Source organism: Orcinus orca, chromosome X, assembly GCF_937001465.1.
Source record: "Orcinus orca chromosome X, mOrcOrc1.1, whole genome shotgun sequence".
Lineage (NCBI taxonomy): Eukaryota > Metazoa > Chordata > Mammalia > Artiodactyla > Delphinidae > Orcinus > Orcinus orca.
In genome coordinates this window covers 15297068-15310519 of record NC_064580.1, presented here as the reverse complement: position 1 = coordinate 15310519, position 13452 = coordinate 15297068, and the positions used below count along the sequence as shown (strand labels likewise).

Here is a 13452-nt window from a genome sequence, read left to right as displayed (position 1 = left end):
CAGACAGCAGAAGCAAGGAGAACTACAATCCTGCAGCCTGTGGAACAAAAACCACATTCACAGGAAGACAGACAAGATGAAAAGGCAGAGGGCTATGTACCAGATGAAGGAACAAGATAAAACCCCAGAAAAACAACTAAATGAAGTGGAGATAGGAAACCTTCCAGAAAAAGAATTCAGAATAATGATAGTGAAGATGATCCAGGACCTAGGGAAAAGAATGGAGGCAAGGATGAAGAAGATGCAAGAAATGTTACCAAACCTCTAGAAGAATTCAAGAACAAACAAACAGAGATGAACAATACAATAACTGAAATGAAAACTACACTAGAAGGAATCAATAGCAGAATAACTGAGGCAGAAGAACAGGTAAGTGACCTGGAAAACAGAATGGTGGAGTTCACTGCTGTGGAACAGAATAAAGAAAAAAGAATGAAAAGAAATGAAGACACCCTAAGAGACCTCTGGGACAACATTAAACACACCAACATTTGCATTATAGGGGTGCCAGAAGGAGAAGAGAGAAAGAAAGGACCCGAGAAAATATTTGAAGAGATTATAGTCGAAAACTTCCCTAACATGGGAAAGGAAATAGCCACCCAAGTCCAGGAAGTGCAGAGAGTCCCATACAGGATAAACCCAAGGAGAAACACACCGAGACACATAGAAATTAAATTGGCAGAAATTAAAGACAAAGAAAAATTATTGAAAGCAGCAAGGGAAAAATGACAAATAACATACAAGGGAACTCCCATAAGGTTGACAGCTGATTTCTAGCAGAAACTCTACAAGCCAGAAGGGAGTGGCATGATATATTTAAAGTGATGAAAGGGAAGAACCTACAAGCAAGATTACTCTACCCAGCAAGGATCTCATTGAGATTCGATGGAGAAGTCAAAAGCTTTACAGACAAGCAAAAGCGAAGAGAATTCAGCACCACCAAACCAGCTCTACGACAAATGTTAAAGGAACTTCTCTAAGTGGGAAATACAAGAGAAGAAAAGGACCTACAAAAACAAACCCAAAACAATTAAGAAAACAGTCATAGGAACATACATACCATAATTCCCTTAAACGTGAATGGATTAAATGCTCCAACCAAAAGACACAGGCTTGCTGAATGGATACAAAAACAAGACCCATATATATGCTGTCTACAAGAGACCCACTTCAGACCTAGGGACACATACAGACTGAAAGTGAGGGGATGGGAAAAGATATTCCATGCAAATGGAAATCAAGAGAAAGTAGGAGTAGCAATACTCATATCAGATAAAATAGACTTTAAAATGAAGACTATTACAAGAGACAAAGAAGGATACTACATAATGATCAAGGGATCAATCCAAGAAGAAGATATAACAATTATAAATATTTATGCGCCCAACATAGGAGCACCTCAATACACAAGGCAAACGCTAACAGCCATAAAAGGGGAAATCCACAGTAACACAATCATAGTAGGGGCCTTAAACACCCCACTGTCACCAATGGACAGATCATCCAAAATGAAAATAAATAAGGAAACACAAGCTTTAAATGATACATTAAGCAAGATGGACTTAAATGATATTTATAAGACATTCCATCCACAAACAACAGAATTCACTTTCTTCTCAAGTGCTCATGGAACATTCTCCAGATAGATCATATCTGGGGTCACAAATCAAGCCTTGGTAAATATACGAAAATTGAAATCATATCAAGTATCTTTTCTAAGCACCAAGCTATGAGATTAGATATCAATTACAGGAAAAAATCTGTAAAAAATACAAACACATGGAGGCTAAACACTGCATTACTAAATAACCAAGAGATCACTGAAGAAATCAAAGAGGAAATCAAAAAATTGCTAGAGACAAAGACAACGAAAACACAACGATCCAAATCTATGGGATGCAGCAAAAGCAGTTGTAAGAGGGAAGTTTATAGCTATACAACCTACCTCAAGAAACAACAAACATCACAAATAAACAATCTAACCTAACACCTAAAAGAACTAGAAGGGCTTCCCTGGTGGTGCAGTGGTTGGGAGTATGCCTGCCGATGCGGGGGGTGCGGGTTCGTGCCCTGGTCCGGGAGGATCCCACGTGCCGCGGAGCGGCCGGGCCCTTGGGCCGTGGCCGCTGGGCCTGCGCGTCCCGAGCCTGTGCTCCGTGGTGGGAGAGGCCACAGCGGTGAGAGGCCCGCGTACCACAAAGTTAGTAGAAAGAAGGAAATCATAAAGATCAGAGCAGAGATAAATGAAATAGAAACAAAGAAAACAATAGCAGAGATCAATAAAACTAGAAGCTGGTTCTTTGAGACGATAAACAAAATTGATAAACCGTTAGCCAGACTCATCAAGAAAAAGAGGGAGAGGACTCAAATCAAAAAAATTAGAAATGAAAAAGGAGAAGTTACAACAGACACCACAGAAATACAAAGCATCCTAAGAGACTACTACAAGCAACTCTATGCCAATAAAATGGACAACCTGGAAGAAATGGACAAATTCTTAGAAAGGTATAACCTTCCAAGACTGAACCAGGAAGAAACAGAAAATATGAACAGACCAATCACAAGTAATGAAATTGAAACTGTGATTAAAAATCTTCCAACAAACAAAAGTCCAGGACCAGATGGCTTCACAGGTGAATTCTATCAAACATTTAGAGAAGAGCTAACACCCATCCTTCTCAAACTCTTTTAAAAAATTGCAGAGGAAGGAACACTCCCAAACTCATTCTATGAGGCCACCATCACCCTGATACCAAAACCAAAGATACTACAAATAAAGGAAACTACAGACCAATATCACTGATGAATATAGATACAAAAATCCTCAACAAAATACTAGCAACCAGAATCCAACAACACGTTAAAAGGATCATACACCACGATCAAGTGGGATTTATCACAGGGATGCAAGGATTCTTCAATAAATGCAAATCAATCGATACACCATATTAACAAATTGAAGAATAAGAGCCATATGATCATCTCAATAGATGCAAAAAAACCTTTTGATAAAATTCAACACCCATTTATGATAAAAACTCTCCAGAAAGTGGGCATAAAGGGAACCTATCTCAGCATAATAAAGGCCACATATGAGAAGCCCACAGCAAACATCATTCTCAATGGTGAAAAACTAAAAGCATTTCCTCTAAGATCAGGAACACGACAAGGATGTCCACTCTCGCCACTGTTATTCAACATAGTTTTGGAGGTCCTAGCCACAGCAGTCAGAGAAGAAAAAGAAATAAAAGGAATACAGATTGGAAAGGAAGAAGTAAAACTGTCACTGTCTGCAGATGACATGATACTCTACATAGAGAATCCTAAAGATGCAACCAGAAAACTACTAGAGCTAATCAATGACTTTGGTAAAGTTGCAGGATACAGAATTAATGCACAGAAATCTCTTGCATTCCTATACAGTAATGATGAACAATCTGAAAGAGAAATTAAGGAAACACTCCCATGTACCATTGCAACTAAAAGAATAAAATACCTAGGCATAAACCTACCTAGGGAGACAAAAGACCTGTATGCAGAAAACTATAAGACAGTGATGAAAGAAATTAAAGATGATGCAAACAGATGGAGAGATATACCATGTTCTTGGATTAGAAAAATCAATATTGTGAAAATAACTATACTACTCAAAGCAATCTACAGATTCAAAGGAATCTCTATCAAATTACCAATGGCATTTTTTACAGAACTAGAACAAAGAATCTTAAAATTTGTATGGAGACACAACAGACCCCGAATAGCCAAAGCAATCTTGAGGGAAAAAAATGGAGCTGGAGTAATCAGACTCCCTGCCTTCAGACTATACTACAAAGCTGCAGTAATCAAGACAATACGGTACTGGCACAAAAACAGAAATATAGATCAATGGAACAGGATAGAAAGCCCAGAGATAAACCCACACACCTATGGTCAACTAATCTATGACAAAGGAGGCAAGAATATACAGTGGAGAAAAGACAGCCTCTTCAATAAGTGGTGCTGGGAAAACTGGACAGCTACATGTAAAAGAATGAAATTAGAACACTCCCTAACACCATCCACAAAAACAAACTCAAAATGGATTAGAGGGGCTTCCCTGGTGGCGCAGTGGTTGAGAGTCCGCCTGCCGATGCAGGGGACACGGGTTCGTGCCCCGGTCCGGGAAGATCCCACATGCCGCGGAGCGGCTGGGCCCGTGAGCCATGGCCGCTGAGCCTGCGCATCCGGAGTCTGTGCTCCGCAGCAGGAGAGGCCACAACAGTGAGAGGCCCGCGTACCGCAAAAAAAAAAAAAAATAATAAAATAAAATGGATTAGATACCTAAATGTAAGACTGGGCACTATAAAACTCTTAGAGGAAAACATAGGAAGAATATTCTTTGACATAAATCACAGCAAGATATTTTTTGATCCACCTCCTAGAGTAACGGAAAAAACAAAAATAAACAAATAGGACCTAATGAAACTTAAAAGTTTTTGCACAGCAAAGGAAACTACAAACAAGACGAAAAGACAACCCTCAGAATGGGAGAAAATATTTGCAAACGAATCAATGGACAAACAATCTCCAAAATATATAAATAGCTCAATATTAAAAAAACAAACAGCCCAATCCAAAAATGGGCAGAAGACCTAAATAGACATTTCTCCAAAGAAGACATTCAGATGGCCAAGAAGCACATGAAAAGCTGCTCAACATCACTAACTATTAGAGAAATGCAAATCAAAACTACAATGAGGTATCACCTCACACTAGTTAGAATGGGCTTCATCAGAAAATCTACAAACAACAAATGCTGGAGAGGGTGTGGAGAAAAGGGAACCCTCTTGCACTGTTGGTGGGAATGTAAATTGATACAGCCACTATGGAGAACAGTATGGAGGTTCTTTAAAAAACTAAAAATAGAACTACCATATGACCCAGCAATCCCACTACTGGGCATATACCCTGAAAAAACCATAATTCAAAAAGGCACATGCACCCCAGTGTTCATTGCAGCACTATTTACAATAGCCCGGACTTGGAAGCAGCCTAAATGCCCATCGACAGATGAATGGATAAAGAAGATGTGGTACATATATACAATGGAATATTACTCAGCCATAAAAAGGAACGAAATTGGGTCATTTGTAGAGACGTGGATGGATCTAGAGACTGTCATACAGAGTGAAGTAAGTCAGAAAGAAAAAAACAAATATCATATATTAACGCATATATGTGGAACCTAGAAAAATGGTACAGATGGACCAGTTTGCAGGGCAGAAATTGAGACACATATGCAGAGAACAAATGTATGGACACCAAGGGGAGTAAGTGGTGGTGAGGGGAGTGGTGGTGTGATGAATTGGGAGATTGGGATTGACCTATATAAACTAATGTGTATAAAATGGATAAGTAATAGGAACCTGCTGTATAAAAAAATAAATAAAATTCAAAAAAATAAAATCAAATGTCCAGTTGGAAACCATGGAACATATCCCAAAATAGGAGACTATATGGGGTTGAGGAAGAATTAATGACCATAGAATGCTCCTTAAGAGCAAAAGTGTCATAATACCATTGACCTTCTTTTCTACTCTGCAGGTCTTTTACATACCGTGATTTATTTTATTGTTGAAATAAAAAACCAAATCCAATGCAAACACAAAAATAAGTGAAAAAGACTAAATGTCTATACTCCTCAGAGATACCCTCTCCAATGGGGTAACGGTTCCTTCCTTCATTCACTTATTCATTGCTTTATCTACCAATCACTCATTGGGTGTCTACTCTGTGCCATGACCCAAGTTAGATGGTAGGGATTCAGGGATAACTAAGACACAGTTCCTGCCCTATGAAGAGTGAAAATGCAGTGCCAGTTTTGACACTCCTCCCCTCTAGAGGTGGGGGACCATATCCCTTCCCCTTGAATCTTATCTGGTCTTAATGACTCACTTATAACCAATAAAATGAAGTGGAAGTAGCATATAAGGTTAAGTTATAAAAGGTGATAACAGCTTACGCCTTGCTTTTTTTTAAAATTAATTTATTTTTGGCTGCGTTGTGTCTTCGTTGCTGCACGCGGGCTTTCTCTAGTTGTGGTGAGCGGGGGCTCCTCTTCGTTGCGGTACGTGGGCTTCTCATTCCAGTGGCTTCTCTTGTTGTGAAGCACAGGCTCTAGGCACGTGGGCTTCAGTAGTTGTGGCACGCAGACTCAGTAGTTGTGGTGCACGGGCTGAGGTGCTCGGCGGCATGTGGGATCTCCCCGGACCAGGGCTCAAACCCGTGTCCCTTGCGTTGGCAGGCAGATTCTTAACCACTGCGCCACCAGGGAAGTCCCCTGCCTTGCCTTCTGAAGCATTCACTCTTAGAGCCTTGAACTGCCATGAAAGAAGTCCCGCCATCATGAGACCACCATGGTGTGAGGAACCCCAAGCAGTTACACAAAGAGGCTATATGTATATGTTCTGATAAACAGATGTCCCAGCCAACAGCCAGGATCAACTGCCAGATGTGAGTGAAGATCCTCCAGGTGATTCTAGCCCCCAGCCATTCAGTCACCTGTAGCAACTGAATCTTCCTAACTTAGGTCCCAAACAACATGGAGCAGAGGCAAGCCATCCACTGTGCCCTGTTTGAATTACTGACTCGAGAATCCATCCATGGGCATAGTAAGTATTGCTTTATGTCACTAAGGCTTGGGATCATTTGTTGTACAGTAGTAGTAATTGGAACACTTCCTAGTGATTGTTAAAGCCCCAAATAAACCTGAAAACACAGTTATTAAATTAAACCACCATGATCGTCATCCCCAGAGGTGTTCATCACTCACCCATTTGTGATATTCACCAGTGCTTACAAAGAACATTTTATTTTATTTTATTAGTTTATTTTTATTGGGGTATAGTTGCTTTACAATGGTGTGTTAGTTTCTGCTGTACAACAAAGTGAATCAGCTATATGTATACATATATCCCCTTCCTCTTGGACCTCCCTCCCACCCGACCCCCCACCATCCCACCCATCTAGGTCACCACAAAGCACCGAGCTGAGCTCCCTGTGCTACACGGCAGGTTCCCACTAGCTATCACAAACAGCATTTGAAAGAGAGTTACTGTCTTCAGGAAGTTGACAGCCTGAGATGGGCAGACCCACCCAAGGGGCTTAACGCTTGAGAACCAGAGCGTGTTAAAGGGACTAAAAATCTGGCCCTTCAACTTTTATCAAGTTGTGGCTTTATTTTTCAGTTTTAGATCTGTAACCCAGTTGATCCAGTTGGCATTGGCATTTGTACATGGTGTGTAAGGGGCGAAGACACATTATGGTTTATATATGGCTATCCCATTTATCCAGCACCGTTCTTTGCAAAGACTATACTTTTCCCACTGCTCTATTGTGAATCATTTATCATAAATCAAGTGCTCACGTACATGTTCTGGATACTTTATTCTGATCCATTGATCTATTTGATTTTCTGGGTGCCAAAACCCACAATGTTTTATATATTAGAGCACTGTAATAAAGCATAATTTTTAAGGGTAAAAAAGAACAAGTTTATCAATGCAACTGCCTAAAAATGACAATGAAAGCCCTTCTTATACCACGATTCAGAAATATGCCAACTACTTAATTGGCACTTAATCAATTTCATATTCTACCAGTCGATCTTAGGCCCCGGATACCCACCTTTGATAACCATGCATGAAAGAAAATATGATTCCACCATAGACTCATAGAATGCTAAATCTGAAGGAGGTCTACAGATCGGCTGGTCCAACTCATACACAATTATTGAGATCCAGAAAATTGGGTGCCTTTTCCAGGGCAGCACAGCTAGTTAGTGGCCAAGTGCCAGGGGCCAGGGCCCCTATCTCTGGACATCAGGGGAAGCATGGTACTCAGGGTGGCATCATGTAGAAGTGCCAAACACAGACCATGGGGTCTGATAGAACTGGTAGGAATCGCAGCTCTGCTCCTTACTGACGGTGTGAGTATGGCCAAGTTACCTAACTTCACTGAGCCTCTGATTTCTCATCTGTAAAATGGGGGATAATTATGAAACTTACCAACCAGGGTTCATTATGGGAGTTCACTGAGTTGATGCCCAGAAAGTACATAACATCTTGCCTGGTCCAGTTTGTAGTAAGCACTTACAAAGTCCAGATCTCTCAAGAATGAAGCATTCTGGTCTGTACCTTAAAGAAGTGGGCTCTAAGCCGAGTGAAGAGGTTTGCTTAATTATTTTCTAGTTTGATGATCAAAGGTTGTCCAGGCCGGCACTGCCACCAGCCCTCTGGGAGGAGTAAGTGGCTGCCGGCCTCACTTGAGTACCTGTGAGGTTACTGCATACACACCTCTCTTCCCTGAATACCAACAGATAACTCCTTGGCTTGTCCCTTCTGAGACATTTCCCTCCACCTGTGAATGATGGTTCAAGTCCTCCAGGCATAATGCACCTCGATCTGATTCCTTCCCCTCTTGATTCTCCTCGTCACCCCTCAGAGTTGAGGGCTCTCTGTGGATGTCTGTAAGGGGCTGTGATGTCATCAGCTTTCTGCCTGTTCATGCCAGGGAGCCGCACAATGCACCCTTGGGGCAATAAAAGTCCACCTGCTCAGCTTTGGCATCTGCCACCTCAGAGCACCCTGGTGACCTCACATCCTGGGGCAACCTCCAGAGCTCAGCTATACATCAAGGGAGAGAACTGCGGGGGGCCCAAAACAGAAGCAGTTGAGAGGACAGCACAAGCGAACATTCCCATCCAGGTGTGTGGAGCAGATCTTACACCAGGAATGGTATCAATTACTGGAGAGAAAGGGTTAAATCTCCTTTGGGCTTTCTGAGGCCCAGGCGGGCGTTCACAAGCATTTCTTACAGATGTACGGTGTGCCAGGCATTCTCTCAAGCCCACAAGTAGGGTACAAAGATGAACAAAATGGCGACATCCCTGCTGTCTATGCACTCACAGTCTTCTGGGAGAAGCCAGACTCAGAAACAATGACAGCATAGCGTGCTCAGTACTGAATTTGCTGCGCGTGTGCCAATAGCAAGGTACGCAGGAGACGCGGCTGTTGGTGCTGTTGGAGGTAGAGGGAGGGGCGAGCAAGTCTTCATGGAAGAGGTGCCGTTCTAAGTGGGTGCTCGACAATGACTGGGGGTTGGCTAAAGGGATAAGTGAAATTCAGGCCTAAGGAGCAGCATGTGCAACAGAGGACAGCAGTCTGAAAGAACATAGGGTGTTTGGGGGAGTCCAAGCTACCTGCTGGGAAGGGGAGGACGTGGCGGAAAAGGAGGGTGGAAGGCTGGTTTGGAGTCAGACTTGAGAGCCCTTGGCTGCATATATAATCCGAAGTTTGTCCTTTATTTCATAGGCATAGTGGAGCTACCGACGATCATTGAGCAGGGGCGTGATAGGCAGTCTTGTATTTCAGAAGGACAGCGCTGCTCCCAGCATGGAGGGTGAAGCAGAGAGGCCTGAACTAAATGCAGGGAGAGCATTCAACGGGCTCTGGCTTCATCTAGGCTGGACGAGATGGGATCTTCCGTGTGGCCAGGCCCCTCGGGGCAGGGGCTGGCAGAGTTCTATCTAGCAACAGCCTGACCAGACTTAACTTACGCACATTCCTTCCATATTCCCCAGACCCTGACTAGCAGTTAGTGCTCCATATACATTTGTTAAAGGAATGCACAAATGTGGGATGTCCTGTCCCCCAGGGATTCCCCACGGTGTGGATCAGCAACCTCGCGAGACCCCAGATTGTGCTGGGATCTTGACCTGCTGACGTAGAGCACGGAAGGTTCAGTCTGCAACAGGGCACACCGGGACTGCTGTGGCTCTGCTCCTGTCACTCTAGGTAGCAAAAGGCTCATAATTTAAGAGGAGCAATGGAAACAGGCTCTCAAGGTTACTCATCATCCGCAGGTTTTGCACAGAGGTCAGCAAAAAGGGAGCAGAAATCAGTCAGATGATTTAGACAATCACGCCAAAATGCTACAGATACAGGGGTTTGCTGGCCTCCACGCTTGTCTCTTACAGTGCCAGGGTGCATTCAGAGCTGGTAGATCACCTTTGTGTCTTTTACATCCCGAGGGGTGCCCTCAGACAGAAACTCACATGCAAGTTGGTTATTTGGAAGGAGGTCCCCGGAAACACTGGTTGGGAAGTGGAGGAGTGAGAAGAGAAGGGAAGGGAGCCACAGCTGCATGTGATAAGAAGCAAGTGCCCATCATGGGCTCTTGGAGATCAACCCCAGCAGGGACCTCTTGGGGAGAGTGTTGAACACGTTCCAGAGTTATCCCACCGGTGGGATGAGGAAGCTGGGGTATTTCTCCGCCAACTCCCCACCTGTCATTGTTTGAGGGCTGCTCTCAGGGGGACTAACTCTCCAGCACTTCCGTCTTGCCCTGAGCACCAGCTACGTGTGTTCTCGTAGATAGTTACAGGCGTTTGCAGCAAGCAGCCTGGGGTGTGTAGAGGGAGCAGGACGATGTTTGGAGGTGCCAGGAGGGTCTGTTAGGTGCTTAGAACCACAGGGAGGGCATCCAGGCTCACCCTCGGGAGGTGCTGCAGTCCTGAGCTGAGAGAGGAAAGGGGGCGTGCTAAACACTGAGGCTTAATGGAAATGCATTGAGTTTTCATATGGGGTATTGAGGTGCACGTGTCAGGAGGCTGAATTTTTAAAAAGTTATCTTTGTGTCTCATTCAAAGTACAAATCACATTGTCCCTTGGGCTTCAGCATCTTTTCCAGCTTGTAGGGGGGTGGGAAGTAGGGTAATACCATTACATGGCATGGCTGGGGGGTAGGCTTTAGTATCCCCATAATTAACTTCCTCCAAAGCCACACTTTTGGGGGAGCTGCTTGGTCAATACGTTTATTACTGTCTTTATCTGAAAAATCTTCATAGAAAAGTGTGGTTTGGTTTACTAGCTCTCAGCAGCCCATTCCTGCGCTCCGAGGAAGCTTGCCCTCTTCTGAGCTACCTGATCTTTGTTCTGGGCAAGAGACCTTTGGGGGTGGTTCCTCTTCTTTTTAACTTCTTTCTTAGGCTTCTTATCATAGACTGGATTCTCTCATATAGCGGCGTGAGCTTTCTTATGCATCTCTCCATCATGTCTGGAGTTTTGTTCTTTATGTATTAAGAAAATTGTTTCTTATAAGCATCTTCATCTTCAATTAGGTAATGCATATCATCTGCAACTTTTTTTAACATCTTTATTGGAGTATAATTGCTTTACAGTGGTGTGTTAGTTTCTGCTTTATAACAAAGTGAATCAGCTATACATATATCCCCATATCCCTTCCTTCTTGCGTCTCCCTCCCTCCCACCCTCCCTATCCCACCCCTCTAGGTGGTCACAAAGCACCGAGCTGATCTCCCTGTGCTATGTGGCTGCTTCCCACTAGCTATCTATTGTACGTTTGGTAGTGTATATATGTCCATGCCACTCTCTCACTTTGTCCCAGCTTACCCTTCCCCCTCCCCGTGTCCTCAAGTCCATTCTCGAGTAGGTCTGTGTCTTTCTTCCCGTCCTGCCCCTACGTTCTTCATGACTTTTTTCTTTTTTAGATTCGTATATATGTGTTAGCATACAGTATTTGTTTTTCTCTTTCTGACTTAACTTCACTCTGTATGACAGACTCTAGGTCCATCCACCTCATTACAAATAACTCAATTTCGTTTCTTTTTATGGCTGAGTAATATTCCTTTGTGTATATGTGCCACATCTTCTTTATCCATTCATCTGTCGATGGACACTTAGGTTGCTTCCATGCGCTGCCTATTGTAAATAGAGCTGCAATGAACATTGTGGTACATGACTCTTTTTGAATTATGGTTTTCTCAGGGTATATGCCCAGTAGTGGGATTGCTGGGTCGTATGGTAGTTCTATTTTAGTTTTTTAAGGAGCCTCCATAGTGGCTGTATCAATTTACGTTCCCACCAACAGTGCAAGAGGGTTCCCATCTGCAACGTTTTGACCCATGATGTGCTTCCAGTGTACTTCTGTGTTGAATGCCTTGTTTTCTGAATCATAACCAGGGAACCATTTGGTACTGTGAGGGATAGACAAGCCTCCGTCCACAGCGTCCTTCAGGCCCTACTTTATTTCTAGTAGTAAATCTAGCAAGCCCTGCATCCAGATAGCAGGTGAAGGCACCAGGTTGACCATCAATGTTTTCCACATTGTATTCATCGCTGGGTACCTCCACATGGCCTTCATAGATCTTGTCCATGCCAAACTGATTGAGAAGCCTTTGGGCCATCAGTGGACCGGTACAGTGTGCTGCAGCATAATTTGTCAGGCCAACCTTCACGCCATACTTTGGGAGTTCATGAGCATTAGCCGCCCAGACTGTCATATCCCCTTCTCTACGGGCATAAGCAATATGACAAATGATATCTCTGTTGGTTACATGAACTCATCCTGTATTTGGGTGTATTGTACTTCTTTTTATCCTGGATTACCAAGCATTTCCCAGCATAGTCATCAGTTTTACCCTCTTGTCTTCTTCTAAATTTCACTTGGTGTCTCTTGAAGTAGGTCTTATTCTTTACAACCTTAACAAACCCCATCCTGCGGAACAGAGACCTGTGTCCGCAGCTTGTCACAGACCTGCAGCCTCCAAAGCCACTGTGAACAAACACGCAGGTACTGTGGAGCAGCTAGGTGACTGCTCGCCAGTGCAGCCAGACGTGTCTCCTAGCCCCCCTCCGACCCTGTAGAACACAGTGCCGTGCCACAGCCTAAGACATTCCAGAGCTGCCACTCCTCAGAAACTTTGGACCAGTGCTGGGCAAACCAGTGAGACTTAGGATCACCTGGGGCATGTGTTTAAAAGGCAGTTCCTGGGCTGTACTCCTGAGGTGCTGATTCGGGAGGTCTGGCGTAGGACCTAGGAATCTACATTTTAGACCAGACTCCCAGGTGATTCAAAATAAGGTCCAGAATGTTCAAAGAACAGAGGATATGAAACCTTGTCTACAAACTGGGCAACAAGAGAAGATATCAGTAGACCCTAGTTAAAAACATAGGGTTGGTGGGGGGGAATCCTGCAAGTTTAGCAGTCGCTTACCTTGGGTGAATATTCCTACCTCCTACCCACGTGCTTGCTTCTTGGGGAAAAGGGACTTTGTGTGGTGGCTCCGTAGTCCTCCACACTCCTTCCAGATGAACGTGATACACTCACGTCCGCTCTATTAAAAGACACTAAGCAGGGCTTCCCTGGTGGCGCAGTGGTTGAGAGTCCGCCTGCCGATGCAGGGGACACGGGTTCGTGCCCCGGTCTGGGAAGCTCCCACATGCCGCGGAGCGGCTGGGCCCGTGAGCCATGGCCGCTGAGCCTGTGCGTCTGGAGCCTGTGCTCCGCAACGGGAGAGGCCACAACAGTGAGAGGCCCGCGTACCGGAAAAAAAAAAAAAAAAAAGACACTAAGCAAACGGGGAAGCTCTATGTCAACCCTAGCTTAGAATTC

The 13452-nt window shown here is 44.0% G+C and overlaps 1 protein-coding gene and 1 pseudogene across 1 annotated transcript in view; one reads left to right on the top strand and one right to left on the bottom strand.

The window, feature by feature from the left end:
- Positions 1–13452, top strand: part of RAI2 (retinoic acid induced 2) — a 218645-nt gene that overhangs the window by 36128 nt on the left and 169065 nt on the right. The window lies entirely within an intron of this gene.
- On the bottom strand, positions 10905–12553 carry LOC101279804 (60S ribosomal protein L5-like; annotated as a pseudogene).